Source organism: Marmota flaviventris, chromosome 9, assembly GCF_047511675.1.
Source record: "Marmota flaviventris isolate mMarFla1 chromosome 9, mMarFla1.hap1, whole genome shotgun sequence".
Taxonomy (NCBI): Eukaryota; Metazoa; Chordata; class Mammalia; order Rodentia; family Sciuridae; genus Marmota; species Marmota flaviventris.
In genome coordinates this window covers 17,643,847-17,660,431 of record NC_092506.1, presented here as the reverse complement: position 1 = coordinate 17,660,431, position 16,585 = coordinate 17,643,847, and the positions used below count along the sequence as shown (strand labels likewise).

General features: G+C 34.7%; 2 pseudogenes; both read left to right on the top strand.

The window, feature by feature from the left end:
- On the top strand, positions 1-937 carry LOC139706971 (olfactory receptor 4P4-like; annotated as a pseudogene).
- A 12,607-nt stretch (positions 938-13,544) lies between these two features.
- Positions 13,545-14,477, top strand: LOC114093677 (olfactory receptor 4C11-like; annotated as a pseudogene).
- Positions 14,478-16,585: the final 2,108 nt, after the last annotated feature.

The following is a 16,585-nucleotide window of genomic DNA, read 5'->3' as shown; positions in this document are numbered from 1 at the left end:
ATGGAAAATATCAATAATGTCACAGATTTTATCTTGTTGGGACTTTCCCAGAACAAGAAAATTAAAAACTTGTGCTTTCTATTATTCTTATTTTGTTACATGGCTATTTGGATGGGAAATATACTAATAATGATTTCATTCACATGCAGTCAGCTGAGGGACCAACCCATGTATTTCTTCCTTAATTATCTTGCTCTCTCAGACCTTTGCTATACCTCCACAGTGACACCCAAGCTAATCACTGACTTGCTGGCAGAAAGGAACATGATTTCATATAACAACTGCATGGCCCAGCTCTTTACCATGCACTTCTTTGGGGGCACTGAGGTCTTCATCCTCACGGTGATGGCCTATGACCGATATGTGGCCATCTGCAAACCCTTGCACTACACCAGCATCATGAGCAGGCAGAGGTAATGATCTGGTCACTGTTTGCTGTGCTGGGGCATTTCTACATTCCTTTGTTCAGTGCCTCCTCACTGTCAATCTACCTTTCTGTGGCCCCAATGAAATTGACCACTATTTCTGTGATGTGTACCCTTTGCTGAAACTGGCCTGCACTGACACACACACAGTTGCAATCCTGGTGGTGGCCAACTCAGGTATGATGGGTTTGGTGACCTTTGTGGTTTTGATGCTGTCTTACTTTTTGATATTATGGACCATCAGGGCTTACCCTGCAGAATGCAGCAGCAAGGCTCTTTCCACTTGCAGTTCCCACCTGATGGTTGTGGTTTTGTTCTTCGTGCCTGTCCTCTTCATCTACATTAGACCAGCCACTACTTCTCCAGTAGACAAAGTGTTTGCTCTTTTCTACACCATCATCGCTCCCATGTTCAACCCTCTGATCTACACGCTGAGAAATATGGAGATGAAGAATGCCCTGAGGAAAATTTGGTGCCAGAAACCACTTTGGATTGGGAAGCATTTCATCTGAAACACAAATCCACCCCTCATTATGCAGACTGCTCTGGTGGCACTGGATCTATCTTGAGTTTATTCAAGCCTGGGCTTTCCTACAAAACTAAACTTAGCTTCTCATCTCACTCAGTGCATGATATTTGCAATTTACTTTATTTTATTTTTTGTTTAACATTTGCCTCCAATACTCGAGTTCTCATTTCCTTCACCAGTCCTGGTAATATGTGTTATATATTTCTTTCCTTTGGGTTTTTCCACAGGTTAGTACCTGGAGCTAAGCTTTCTTATCTCTCTTATGTTTGGTTCAGGAGTGAATCTCCAGCTATACATAACTGCACTCAACCCAATTGCATCTGTCCTAATGGCCTATTGACCTTGCCTCTGTGTTTCACATCAAAAGAATTTACAAAGCATGTTTTTTTTTTTTCTTTTGGTTAGAGGTATTTAATATCCATTTCAGAAATTTTAAAAGCAAAAATTATTTATGTAAGTTCTTAACGATACATTATTTGTGTCTGTAGCAATGCTTATATAAAAATGGGATGAGTTTTTTTTCTAAAATCATTTTAATGAGATTATTTTAAAATTCACCACATTTTATTAATGACAGAAATATTTGGCAAAAAATTCTCCTTTGTATTGTAATGAAACTGTGGTGTTGATATTAGGTATGGTAACCATGTAATTTATTTCCTAATTTGAATGAATAGGAAAAAAATTACAATTAAAGAGAAGACTAAAATCGGCACTGTGTTTGGAAAGCAGGATGTCTATGTACTAGCAAATGTATAGGGAGTATGGACATATTTGTCAAAAGAATAAGTGCAGAGATATTGTGGAAACTTCACTTATTACTTCATGTCATGAAATTGGGAACAGAATGCAAACGCTACTGTTGAAAGTCATCCCAGAGTATGCCTAAATTAAACTGTCCATTACCATCAAAATTAAATCTACATATTTCCAATTTCCTATAGAACTTTCATATATCTGGATATGCAGAAATGCCTACAGAATTAAGTTTTAATTTTCAGTGATTAAATGTTTCTTCTTTTTAAATTTCTGAATAAAATAGGATTTTTTTTTTCAGATGAGATGTGGTTCACTGGTAGAGCAATTAGCTACCATGCATAAGACCCTGTGTTCAATCCCCAGTACTGCAAAATTGAAAATAAAAATAAAAGAAATTGTTTGGCATTGTGAAGAAAACAAGACTATGTGAAGTGAGGTATCATATGATCTAGGTTAGGGAGAAAAAACAAACAGAGTCTGAACATTTAAATTAATATATAAGTGAAATTTAAAAAAATATTCATAGCACTGTGTGGGTAAAGTTTTACAGGTGTTCAAATGGAGAAAACTGGTTGGAGAATTAAAGAAAAGATATGTCTTTATAGATGCTAAAATTTAAATTTTTTTATTAGAGCAATTGACAGCATAGCTGAATCTTTAATGAAATTATTATGCAGAGTACACCATTATGCATGCTAATCTGCAGTAATTCATTCAGGGTAACCCTTGAACTAATGAGAAAACATTCAACAAAAAAGGAAGTCTTTTGAATAAATGGTGGAAGAATGCAGAAGGATAAAAACAGACTTCAATCTCTCTATATATAAAAAATCAACTTCAAGGGGCTGGGGTTGTGGCTCAGCAGCAAAGTACTCACGCTACAATGTGCGAAACCCTGGATTTCATACTCAGCACCACATAAAAATAAATAAATATAATAAAGTTATTGTGTCAACTAAAAAATACATAACTGAAAAAAATGAATATTTAAAACAAAATCAACTCAAAATGGATACCTAAATATGAGACCTGAAAATGTTTGATTTTTGAATATTTTATTTTGGGTTAACTTTTTAATTTTTTACTGAATAAAAAGATTTTATATAAACTGTTAAATTACGGAGAAAGTTTAATTAGTGATTATTATGATTAAAATTATTTCTTATGCTTAAAGTTAATAATAATCTAAAATTGGTAGCAACTGATATTTAAATATGAAGATGGACAGAATCTTCCTTGTTGAAGGCCTGCTATGTTTTCTTCCTCCATAAGATAGTGATAATAGTGACTACCTCATAGGGTAATAGAATAAAATTAAATAATAATGATGTTTACAGTAGAGACAGCTTAAAATTGTTTTATTACTGTAATTAGATCTATACGTCTATTTTGTTATACAAAATTTAGATTAAGAATTTTAACATGTATATTTCATTTGGATTTTTAAATCATCACAAAAGAGCTACAATTACAAGAGTTTTGTCCATATATGTTTAAGTAATTTTTAATAAAATACTATTTCAATCCAGAGAAGGCATTTATGAGGATTTTTTTTTTTCTTAAGGAGAGGACCCATAAACTCTAGTTCAAAATAATAATCTAGCTCTGTGCTTTATTCTACAGATTAGTAAAGTGAAACTCAATGGTATACAAATTTTCTCAGCATCAAGCTGTAATCTTGAGACAGTTAAGCTGTCAAGCTAAAAAGATTTTTAAACCTTATACAAATTTATGGCAACTTCTAAAGTTTTATTTCAAGGTTTCCAGCAAGTGGGAAATGTTCATGAATGATAGATCAAAAATTTTGTTGTTGAGATTGATATACAAAAGAGAAAAAATTGTAAAGTGGAATAGGATAGGATTTTTAGACCATATTAACACAGGATTGTCTGGTTACAAATATTAAGCAGACACATCATTGCACAAGTTGATTCACCTCTCTGAAGAGGCTCTTAATCACATTAAATTCCATCAGTGGATTACTCAAGTGTTTTTCTCCATCAAGGTCTCTAAAGATTGAGAAAACATCTTTCCATAAATATGAGTCAGAACTGTTTTCTTCTAGGTAATCTCCTTTTGAATGAGGTGTTTCTCATTGATGTTTGGTCAAGAAAAAGGTTTTCCTGCAGTGTGATTTTGTACTGAAAACATGAGATAATTCTTCCATTTGTATTCAATTTTAAAATTTGCATTTAAAATAGACTACTGTACATTTCAAACAAAACTAGTGGCAAGAGGATCACTGTTGCTTTCTCTCCTTCATCTTCCATAATTCTATTATCCATAAAGTATATGTCTCACAGAACATTGGGATAACAGTATGAACAGATTCTGTGGTGACTTTCCAGAGCAGTGGGCTCTGGGGACAATGGGCCTGGGCTGGCCTTAATTCCTACTCATTTCTGTATGTTCTCTTCATTTAGATGCAATAATCGTGACTCACAAACACACAGGACCCTCTGGCTATTTGGCCAAAAACTACAGGAATACAGGTATCAGGTCAACTTTACCTATGATTCCCTTCCAAATGGAGTTTTGCATAGGTGATTGTCTTTTCTCAGGCCTGGTTTTTACTGGCTTGGTGACTTTCATATTTTGCCATCAAGTAAGGAAATCTGGCTCATCTCCTTTAAGTTTATCTGTCTGTGCTTGCTGGTCACTCTTCCTCCCAGGACTTTCAATGTGTTAAAGATCTTGGCTTGCCCTTGACCATGTCAACTCTTTGACTGTCTCTCAGGCTAGGACTCAGTGACCTCTTCATGTCCAGAGAGGGTCTGAAAGCATTCTTTAAGGGATAAAGGCAGTCTGCATCCTTCTAGAATGAACATAGCAAACTAAATTAAGTGAAACTTGCCTTTATATAAAGTATTTCTTGCATAATCAAAGACAAAACGCTTTTTTATGTAATTATTCCTGGAAAAAAAAAAAATCACCCAGTATTGAAACTAAACAACCACTTTTCATCCAAAATAAATGGATCATATCATACTATCTACAGAATCAAGATGGAATCAATCATTCATACTAGTACAAATATGTGTACTTTGTTTACATTTGTAGATTTAATAGGAAGTTTAACCTAAAACCTTCTAGTGGAGTATAATTTTGCTATTTTACAGCTTAATCCACTGTAAAAATAGTCCTCCTAATTTTTGCAATAATATCTTAACCTTGAATGATTCATATTTTAACCTGTATTTCCTAGAAAACAAAGCCTGAAGCAATATTTATGTGCCAATACTTTATAAAGTAATGCAATTACAGGCAAAAAGGTATGAAGGAAAATGTAAATGAGGTAGAGATAGAAGAAAATCCAATACAAAACCAGGTATTACAGAGCTAACTACAACTTCAAATTAAATACAGATTCTTCATTGGGTTTAAAAAGACATGTTTAGAAAGGAATGTAAGAAAGTGCAAACATTCAGTCAGACATGGTGTTGCTGAACTATAATAATAGCTACTTAGGAGGCTGAGACAGGAGGATCACAAGTTCAAGGATACCCAGGACATTTTTTTTCCTTCACTTTTATGCCTCTTTCCTTTATATTTTTCATTAAGATTTACACATTTACTCTTTCAAAGCAATGTTGGGAGAGAGGAAATTAGAAAAATAAGTTTTAAAATGATGGAGACAGGATATAGGTGTGTGATACTGTGCGTGTACATGTGAAATAGAAAGGTAAGGGGTGAAGGACAAGGGCTGCAACAACATGCCTCCTACATGCAAGAAGTTTTATCTAATGATCACTGAGTAGCATGGACAGTTTGCTCATTGATTCTCAACTGAATAGATTAAACAAATTGGTTATGAAACACCTTCTGTACATGGATATTACCAATCAAAACAGGAGAGTACATTCATTACTAAGTAAATGCCTTGATAGTCAAGTCATAGCAGAAGTATAAAAAACTCCAAATGGTGGTCTGCTACCAAAAGGAGATACATGTGCTGGATTAACATGGAAGAATTATTTTCTTCTTTCTCTTCCTTGTCCTCCTTCTTCTTCTCCTTTGTCTACTCATTTTCCTCCTCCTCCTCCTCCTCCTCCTTCACCCTCTCCTTTCTCCTCCTTCTTCTCCTCCTTCTTCTTCTTCTCCTTCCTCTCCTCATCTCAACTGTGATGAATTAATAGAACATTAATTCTTTTACTTGGGATTCATAGAGATTTATAACGTGCATTCATAATCATACTGAACAGTGTAGCTTAATGTAAATTAGAGAGTCAATATATTGCATATTAAAGTCTGTAAATGAATGGTTTATTAAACACTTGAAACATTGCTTCTCCATTCCAGAGAAGTGCTACTGAAATTGTGTGTCACTCTCACTGGGGTGAGAATGGTACATATCCTCTTGGAATGAGATTAGCTCCTAGTCGAGAAGTCACGTGAGTATGAATTGTGTCTGTGTTTCTTCTGGTCCACCTCAATGTGTGTCATACATCTAAGATGGCTTGGTTGAAAGCTCAACAGTCTCAGATGTATGAGAAAGCTCCTTACATAAACAAATTTCTGATCTGACCCTAAATATCCATAGTCCCTAGGTTGGGAAAACTTGACCGACAATAACAAACTGTATATATTCAGTTTTAATCAGATGAAAAACAGCAAGTGCACATGGGATACACTTACTCTGTGGGAAGAAAATCAAGAAGTCCTTTGTGAAAAAGAAAGAGAATGATGACAAGTGAGATCAGAAATATACAGAGAAAGTCATTTGTGAATTTGTGGCTTGTGATTTTAAAAGATTCCTCTCCTCTTCTGAGTCTTAAGAGCAGAATCTGAGATAGTAATCAAGAGGATGCTGCAATAATCTAGAAAAGAGAATGGGATAGCAAGGGCCAGGTGAAAATCACTGCATATGGTGAGAAAAATTCCACTTGTAATTATGGTTTCCATGGTTGATGATAATGTAAAATGATATATTGAATAAAGTTCTGGTTTTTTTTTTTTTGTTGTTGTTGTTGTTGTTGTTTTGTACTGGGGATTGAACCCAGTGGCTCTCAAACACTGTGCCACATCCCCAGCCTTTTTTTATATTGTATTTAGAGACAGGGTTTCACTGAGATGCTTAGGGCCTCATTAAGTTCTTGAGGCTGACTTTCAACTCACAATCCTCCTGTCTCAGCCTCCTGAGCCTCTGGGATTACAGACATGCACCACCATGCCCAACTTCCAATAACGTTCTGACTGCTCATCAAGTAAGTAAATATGCACTTAAAATGCATCCTAACAATACAATTCCCAGCTGTTTATCCAAGCAATACAGTATGTTTATAAAATGACTGTACTGTACAATTTAGGCAGATTTGTGAATAATAGGCAAGAACAAGAAGAGACTCAAATGTCTATCAATAGAAAAAAAATGAAGACTCTGGTATATACATACAATGAAATACACCTCAGCAAGAAAAAGGAGAGAAGCACTGATATGCACAAGACCTGCAATGAATAGCAAAGTTTTCTCCTGAGTGAAAGAACCCATGTATAAAAGAGTGTATTACTTATGGTTTCATTTATATAAGTTTTTAGAAGAGGCAAAACTCATCTATGGTGTCAAAAACTTGAAAGCAGCAGAGTAGCAATGGTCTATTGGGATGAGGCGTGGTAATTATCTGAGCTGCAATTGCTCCTTCCTTTAATCTCCCTTCTATTTTCACATTTCCTTCCCTCACTTTCCCCCTTATTTTGCCTTAGCTTTTACATTAGTAAGAAAAGAGTCAACCCTTCACTCTGGGTATGGTTTATTTAACTTAGCATGAACTTCTGCAGTTCCATCCATTTGCCACCCAATAAAATAATTTCATTCTTCTTTCGGACTGAGTGAAGCTTCACTGTATATATGTACCATATTTTCCTTATCTATTCATCTTCTCATGGACGCCTAGACTGGTTCTATAACTTGGCTATTGTGAATTGCACTTCTATAAACATTTTTGTGCCTGTATCACTACAATATGCTGATTTAGTTCTTTTAAATAAATACCAATGAGTGGGAAAGCTAGATGTATGGTGATTCCACTTCTACTCTGTACAGGAATCTCCATTCTGCTTTCCAAAGTGACTGCACTAATTTGCAGTCAAATGCATTGTTCGAATGTACCTTTTCCCCTACACCCTTGTCAGCATCTATTATTATTGTATTCTTGATGATTGCCATTTGGACTGGAGTGAGATGAAATCTCAAAGGAGCTTTGATTTGCTTTTTCCTGCCTGCTAAAGATATTGAACATTTTTTCATGAATTTACTTTCCATTTGTATTTCTTCTGTTAAGAAGTATCTGTTTAGGTCTTTTGCTAATTTATTGATTGCATTTTTTCAAAACAAATGAATAAATATTAGTACATGATTATTAACTGAGATTCATATTTTATTCAGGTATCCTTATTTTTACATCCTGCCTTTCCCCCCGCCCCCAGAATCCTTTCCAGGATGACACATTGATTTAGTTATTATGTTTTAGACAATACAAATTGACAAGGACACTGTCTTTGTTTTCAACGACTTTGACACTTTTCAGGAATGCAAATCAAACATTGCGAGCAAACATCCTCAATTATCGCTTGCCTGTTATTTTTCAGGCCTTGAATTGGGACCTTTTGGAGGAAGGAATATTAAGGAAGTAGTTTCATTTTCAACACATCAGTGGGTATCTGCTACCAGTGTGACTTCACACTTGCTGGGAACTTGCCCACTTGACTGAGGCAGCATGGTCACATTCCTATCTGTAACCGCTCATCCCCATTCCATACTGTCTTGTTTGGAAGGAAGCCACTATGCACAGCCCACAAGAAGAGTCATGGGTGTTTTCTGAAACTTCCAGGACACCTTATTTCTGTAAGTACTTCAAATTTTTATTAGGAGTTTCTCTACTCCCCTCTATGTATTTAATTATTTATTCAATTATAGCACTGTGGACTCTTGATGGATATGTCATACTTCAGGTTATATTTCAGTATGGTTTACTTACTTGTGTTCCTGCTATATTTTTACAGTTTTGACAGCTCTAGGCTCTATCGATAGACCCCATGTCCCTATCTCACATACCCATCACTGTGTTTCAGTACATCCTCATTCTCTACCACTGTAAGACACTCCATTTGCTCTTGTGTATTCCCAGCCCAGATCTGGAAGCAGAAACACTTTCAAGAAGGCCCTTTCATTTTATTGGAGACAGTATTGGAACCATAGATCCAGTTCCTACATTTTTTTCCTAGTCAAAAGCATCATGTATCACCCAAATTCGTACCTTAATGGCAAGAATAAACACCCTCTTTGTCCCATAATCTGAAATAAATTGAAGATTAAGTTACTCATCATATATGACTCATTTTTCTCCTGAGGGGGAAGGAACACTTGAGGGAATTTCTTTCCACCACTCCTATGGTTTGCTTCATTCATTTGAAATACACCTCCAAGGTGGGCAAAAGGGAGGAAACTCCTAGTGAAAATCCTGTGTGGGGGTAGATTTCAGAAAGTGCTGAATAGATTTCCAGCCAATTTAATTTTCCTTTTAGCATGCAGGTGAGAACATAAACTTCTTGCTGAGGCCAAAGACATCCTGATTGCAGAATAATCAGGCATTGACTTAGAAGCACTTTTAAAATTCTCATTTGAATAGATAGACTCTAAATTACTTTATTTTTTTTTAATTTTTTATTGTGGGTTGTTCAAAACATTACAAATTTCTTGACATATCATATTCCACACTTTGATTCAAGTGGGTTATGAACTCCCACCTTCACCCCATACACAGGTTGCAGAATCACATCAGTTACACATCCATTGATTTACAAATTGCCATACTAGTGTCTGTTGTGCTCCACTGCCTTTCCCATCCTCCACCCTCCCCCCTCCCCACCTCTCCCCTCCCCTCCCCTCCTCTCTCTCTACCTCCTCCACTGTATAACCCTGAGGGTCTCCTTCCATTACCATGCAATTTTCCTTCTCTCTCCCTTTCCCTCCCACCTCTCATCCCTGTTAAATGTTAATCTTCTTCTCCTGTTCTTCGTCCCTACACTGTTCTTAGTTACTCTCCTTATATCAAAGAAGACATTTGGCATTTGTTTTTTAGGGATTGGCTAGCTTCACTTAGCATAATCTGCTCTAATGCCATCCATTTCCCTGTAAATTCTATGATTTTGTCATCTAAATTACTTTAGAAAGAGGGCAGATGAACATTCATTCTAACCTTGCATTCCAATCTTGCCGAAGTTGGTAAGGTGGGTATGATTTGTATTCCAACTTGCAGAAAATGAATCAGATTAATGGCAAAGCCAGTATTTAACACACTCCAGGGCTTTGTTGAAGCATAAGACCTTTAAGGTATTTTATAGGAATGCTTTACAATCTAAAGTGAGAACATGATTTAAAAAAAATGTTAGATTTATTCTACTGTTTTTCTATTCCTATCCTCCCTTCCTTACATTCTTTCCCCTTTGTCTAATCTACTGAGTTTTTCTTTTTCCTCTCCTCCCCTTTATTGTGATTTAGCTTCCACATATCAGAGAAAACATTCAACCTTTGGTTTTTGTGGACTGGATTTTTTTTTCACTTAGCATGATATTCTGAAAGACAGTAGAATAAATGTAACATAATTTTCCTAAGTGAACTTCACCATTGGGTCCATTCACAAAAATAGGGTCCTAATTAGAATAAGATATATCCTATTCTTGTATGATTTTATCAAAATGGATTCTACTGTCGTGTACAACTAAGTACCAAAAAAATAAAATTTAAAAAAAAGAAAAAAACAAAAAACAAACAAACAGATACTGTATATCCTGACAGAAATGGGTGCTAGTAAATATGATTGTTGATAGATGGGATTGTAAAATATAAATAAAAATAATATTTTTGATATTTTAGATGTTGCCATGGTTATTTTGGGCTGTAGAAATACCTTTTCTTCAATAGTAGGTAAGTATTGAATGGTATGGAAAAATACCTATCTTTACCTATAGAAAAATCTCTCAATTCTCTAATATTAGTTTTCTCCAATGTATATCATTCTTATGCCTCTAAAACACACACACACACACACACACACACACACAGTGCCATGTAAATGTGTTAGGATGCTTACCTATCTAAATCTATCTATCCATACAGATATGGAAGAAAAATAGACATATTGATATAGATGAACATATTTTATATTACTTTAATTCATAGAAGCCAAAAATATTCTCTTCATCTTTGTTTCCTAAAGAGCCTCTGTAAAGAATATATTTAGAAAATACCCAGTGAAAGTGAACCTGTAGTTAATGCATGTGGTGGTTTATGATGTTCCGAGTTTCACAATTACCTCTATACAGACTCACCATAGTAGTCCTGCTTCTGGAGCTCAGTGCTGTCTAAAATTAACACGTTCATCCTGTACACAGCAGAGGGCAGTTGTGATGGATCAATGACATGCTGATGCTAATAACACCCTCTCCTAAGGTAAGGTTTTTCCACTTTTTTTATTGTGGCATGATTATAATATATTTTCAAGCACTATTAAAGTGAGTAGTTTAAAAATATAACTTCCTCACATCATGAGTGAGAAGAAAGCAGTATCCCTTGTGCAAATATTTTTATAGTCTTTTAGATAATATTCATTTATATAAGGATGTACATATATGTAAGCATATTTTCTTGTTAATGAAGATTTTATCATCCTATGAGAATACCATGTTGAAATATTTTATTTTTTTGGGAGAGTAGCAGGAATGAAGCTTTAAACTCAAGGAAACTCAACTACTGAGCCACATCCCCAGTCCTATTTTGTATTTTATTTAAAGTCTCTCTGAGTTGCTTAGTGCCTCACTTTTGTTGAGGCTTGTTTTGAACTCGTGAACCTCCTTAGTCTCCTGAGCCACTGGAATTACAAGTTCGCACCATGGAGCCTGACCCCTGTTGAAATATTGAATTACAATTTACAGTATATTTTAGAAACAGTTGTGTATGTGTGCTTGAAAGTAGTTAGTATTTGCTTAATAGTAATTAGTATTTGCTTAATCATCCTTGATTACTTCATTGACACTTTGATGATTCTTGATGTTGCTTTTAACTACCACTGAAAGGTGCAGTACTAATCTTGTTCCCTGTTGCTTTGTTGGACTTATTTATCAGCTCTAAAATGATTTTTTTTTGTGTGCCTGAGTGGCTGTGTCTATGTAAAAGCAATTTCTGGATCAATGTCTGTATGCAGGCATGAGATTACAGGCTTTGAGATCACTATATAAGAGCTTGTAAGCCCTTAAATTCCCATCAAAGATAGCTGTAATTGACTGTTTCTCACACATTTCTACACATCTTTTGTTAAAATACAGTAATCAAAGTATTGCTTCATCGACCTGATATAGGCACAAAAGATATCCAATTGGAATTTTAATTTGAATGCATTAAACTCTGAATGAAATGGAGCATTGGTTCATATGCTCTCTCTATTAAATTGTGCTGTGGTTTTTAATACTGATCTGTGACCCATTTGTACTTGAAGAAATTGTGGTTTTATATGTCAAATATGTATATATATATATATCACACACCATTTTGCCATATCTTTTGCTGTTGATGGGGCTATTATTTGGAATATATGATATAAAGTAAAAAATCAATGTGTTCAGTGTTTAATGAATGAAAATTAATATTGATTCCCTTTTTGTATCTATCTTTTCTTATTGGAAGTCAGGGTATAGAATACTCAAGTGTTTACTTACTAAAAACTCCATTGGAAGTTTAATTTATAAATGAAATATCCAGAAATGATTTTTATAAACCCGTAGTGCCACTCATAAACTTGAAAATTAGAGGAATGTTTTTATTCATGTCAGCTGTTCTCCCTCTTTTTCTCCATAATGTTCTTAGTGTCTGTTTATATTATATGAAAACTTGCTGAGTACCTAGAAAAAAAATTTAAATGGGAAATTTTAACTTTGAACAAAAAGTATAATTAAAAAATGTTTTAAAATAAAGGCTTAAGTTGAATTGAAAAGAACTAGAACATTCAATAAGTAACTTTTAAGGACATAAAATTAGTTCAGGGTTAAAAGTGCTCAGTGCTGCTAGATCAGACTGATTGGATTGTCACACAATGCTAATCTTTTATGTTTATTCTTTCTTTCCTGCCCCCTTCCCCCACCTCTATGCTTAGATTCTATTAACCTATTATCTCCAATATTACATGTAGATTATCTATAAATACTTATATTTTGTAGGACACTTACAGAATTGCTCAATTCATCATTTTACAGGTGTCCTACATAAAGGACAAAGGAATATAATGGGTTAAGTAATATCAAATATTTAAACAATCATCACTGGAATATATATATATATATATATATATATATATATAAACACTAATATTATTTATATATATATATATATATATATATCTCACTATGTATTTTAATGGTTTCTCTAGGTTCCAATAATGTGAAAGGCTATTGAAGGAAACTAAGTTTTCTGTAGTTTTGCAATGCACCATCCTGATATTGATAAGTCCTTACTGAAAACCATTGAAACACATTTGGTTGGATATTTATCCTATGATAACAAGTTCAATAGAGTCATATTTACTTTTCTTGAGGAAGCCCTTGCTTTTTATTAGTTTGTTATTTCCTTATTTTCACATATAATTGGTAAATGCATTAAATAAATTTTAGAAATTCAATTTTATTCAGAAAAAAATAAAACCTTAAATGATAATCCCTTGGAAAATTTTATGTTTGATAATTTACGTTCAAAGCACATGTTTAGTATTTATTTTACATTTTCTTCTTTTCTCCTTTGCAGATTGAGGGTTTCCAATCCATGACACCCACAATCAACTGAGATGATGCAGCAAAAGAACAATGTGACTGAGTTTGTATTGCTAGGATTGACACAGGATACTCTGAGTCAGAAAATGGTGTTTTTAATCTTCTTAATTTTCTATATGGGGACTGTAGTGGGGAATATGCTCATTATTGTGACCATCAAGTGCAGCTGGACACTTGGAAGCCCCATGTACTTCTTCTTATTTTATCTGTCCTTTGTTGATTCCTGCTTTTCCACTTCCATAGCTCCTAGATTAATTGTGGATGCTATGCTGCAAAGAAAGTCATATCCTACAATGAGTACATGACACAGGTCTTTGCACCGTATTTGTTTGGCTGCATGGAGATCTTTGTCCTCATCGTCATGGCCGCTGATCGCTATGTGGCCATCTGTAAGCCTTTGCATTACCCAAGGATCATGAGGAGGTAGGTCTGTCACATCTTGATTGTCCTTGCCTGGATAGGGTCCTTTGTACATTCCATTTCTCAGATTATCCTGACCTTGAGATTGCCCTTCTGTGGACCCAACTTGATTGACCATTACTGCTGTGATCTGCAGCCCTTGTTAAAACTTGCCTGCATGGACACATATATGACCAATCTGCTGTTGGTGTCTAACAGTGGGGCAATTTGTTCCAGCAGTTTCATGATTTTGATGATCTCATATGTTGTCATCTTGCATTCATTGAGAAATCACAGTGCAGAAAGGAGGAAAAAAGCACTGTCCACTTGCACGTCTCACATCATGGTTGTTGTCTTGTCCTTTGGTCCCTGTATATTCATATATACACGCCCCCCAAGGATGTTCACCATGGACAAAATGGTGTCAGTTTTTTACACCATTGGTACACCCTTCCTCAACTCACTCATCTACACATTGAGGAATACAGATGTGAAAAGTGCCATAAGAAAGCTGGTGGCATGTTAAAACTGCATCAGAAAATACGGGATGAACTGAGGGCCACGTCTCATACTTATTCAGTTATGATTTGGTGATAAGTACAAATATTGAATGTAATCATGTCTGAATATTGTGGAAGTATCTTACTCTTATTGCGTAAGTTTTAAGGTTCTTAATCTTTTAAGTTAATATACCATATTAGTTCATGTTTATTTGTGTGTCAGAGCTAGAGTATTCAAATAATCTTGTTGCAATAGAATTTTTAGAGACATTTGTTTTCTACCATCCTGACTACCTCTTTGAATTGTAATATCATTACATTTAATTTCCTTACTTATGAGTTGTTCTCTTGACTCATAGACAGAAGCTTCCCCAAAATATTAATTCTGGCTCATAGTGTTTCTGAGAGCTCAGTTCTAGCCTTGGTGCCTGTGAGCTACATCTCATGACACTGTCTGCATACAAGTTTGGTAAGAAGGAAGACATTTATAAAATTAAAACCTGTTCAAACTTGTGAGCATCAACAATAATGTACAGTGATTTGTATTTAATTTCTTCTATATAACAGATTTCCAGCAAAGTACTGGGCTTCTTCATGAACGTTGTAGGGCAAAGGAATGGATTCAGTGTATCAAGACTTCACATTTCATCTCATGGCTAGTTTCTTTTTGAAAAATTACATTCTTTTTAGTCAGATGCTTTACTTATTACATTCTAAATTTGTTATTATTTATTGTTTCCTTTGGCTACTAAGATAAAACACTATATGAGATTTCTAAATGTGCTAGTGAAAAAATCTCGAGATATTCAGGTACAATTAGTACATTGAAGTTATAATAACAAAACTGTGTGACTCAAAAAATAGAAAGATATAACAATAGATGTTGCAAACTAAACTGAAAGTTTTTTGTTTGTTTGTTTTAACTATACTGAAGATACAACATAGTTTTAGAGACTGAAAAGCAAAGATATATAATCCAGTTGGAAAACAAAAATGGTATGATCTGTATTATTTAAAGTTAATCTGTATTATTTAAATCTGTATTATTTAAAGACAGGGTCTCACTAAGTTGCTTAGGGCCTTTCTAATTTTCTGAGGCTGGCTGTGAACTAGCAATCTTCCTTTCCTGGAACTCTCAAAATGCTGGGATTATAAGCATGCACCACCAGTTTATTTGTGCTATCTAAAAAGGGTTTGTAAAGATTATTCACAACTTACAATTGTTAATGGAATTGTCATGCTCCAGTGCGAGGAGCACTCAACAGCTCCATGGTAGTTTTGCAAGCCCTGGGCTGTATCATGATAAGTCAATACTCCTTAGTTTCAGTTATCATAATGCACCCAGCCACAGCTTTATTAAATGGGAAAATATGGCCAATTCAGACCATGTCTTCTGTCAGAGATAATTTTTTAACCTATTCACTTCCTAAAATGCAAAGATAATTGTAATTCATACTTTCTCTTTAGGTCAATCATGTTTAAGAATGCGTAGTCACTCCAAAATTGTGATTTGGATGGATATGGTGTCACAGAACTTTACAAAAAAATATATTTTTCTTCACTTTCACAGTTTTGGTTTGTTTGCTTTTATTTGTTCTAATTAGTTATACATGACAGTAGAATGCACTTTGATACATTGTTCATAAATGGAGTATAACTTATCAATCATCTGGTTGTACATGATGTAGAATCACACTGGTCATGTAATCATATATGCACATAAGGTAATAATGTCCAATTCCTTCCACTATCCTTTCTAACCTTATATTGCCCCCGACTCCCTTCTGCCTAATCAAGAGTAACTCTATTCTTCCCTAGCCCCCGCCCCCTTTTTATGAATCCACATATCAGAGAAAACATTCAGGTTTTGTTTTTTTGGAATTGGCTTATTTCGCTTATCATGACATTCTCCAGCTCCATCCATTTATCAGCAAAGGCCATCATTTCATTCTTCTTTATTGAAGAGTAGTATTCCATTGGATACATACCAAATTTTTTTTATTCATTCATCTGTTGAAGGGCACCTAGGTGATTCCCTTGTTTAGCTATTGTGTGTTGAGATGCTAAAAACATTGATGTGGCTATGTCACTGTAGTATGCTGTTTGTTTCTTAAGACAGGGTCTTTGTTGCCCAAGCAACAAATAACTACCTGGTCATT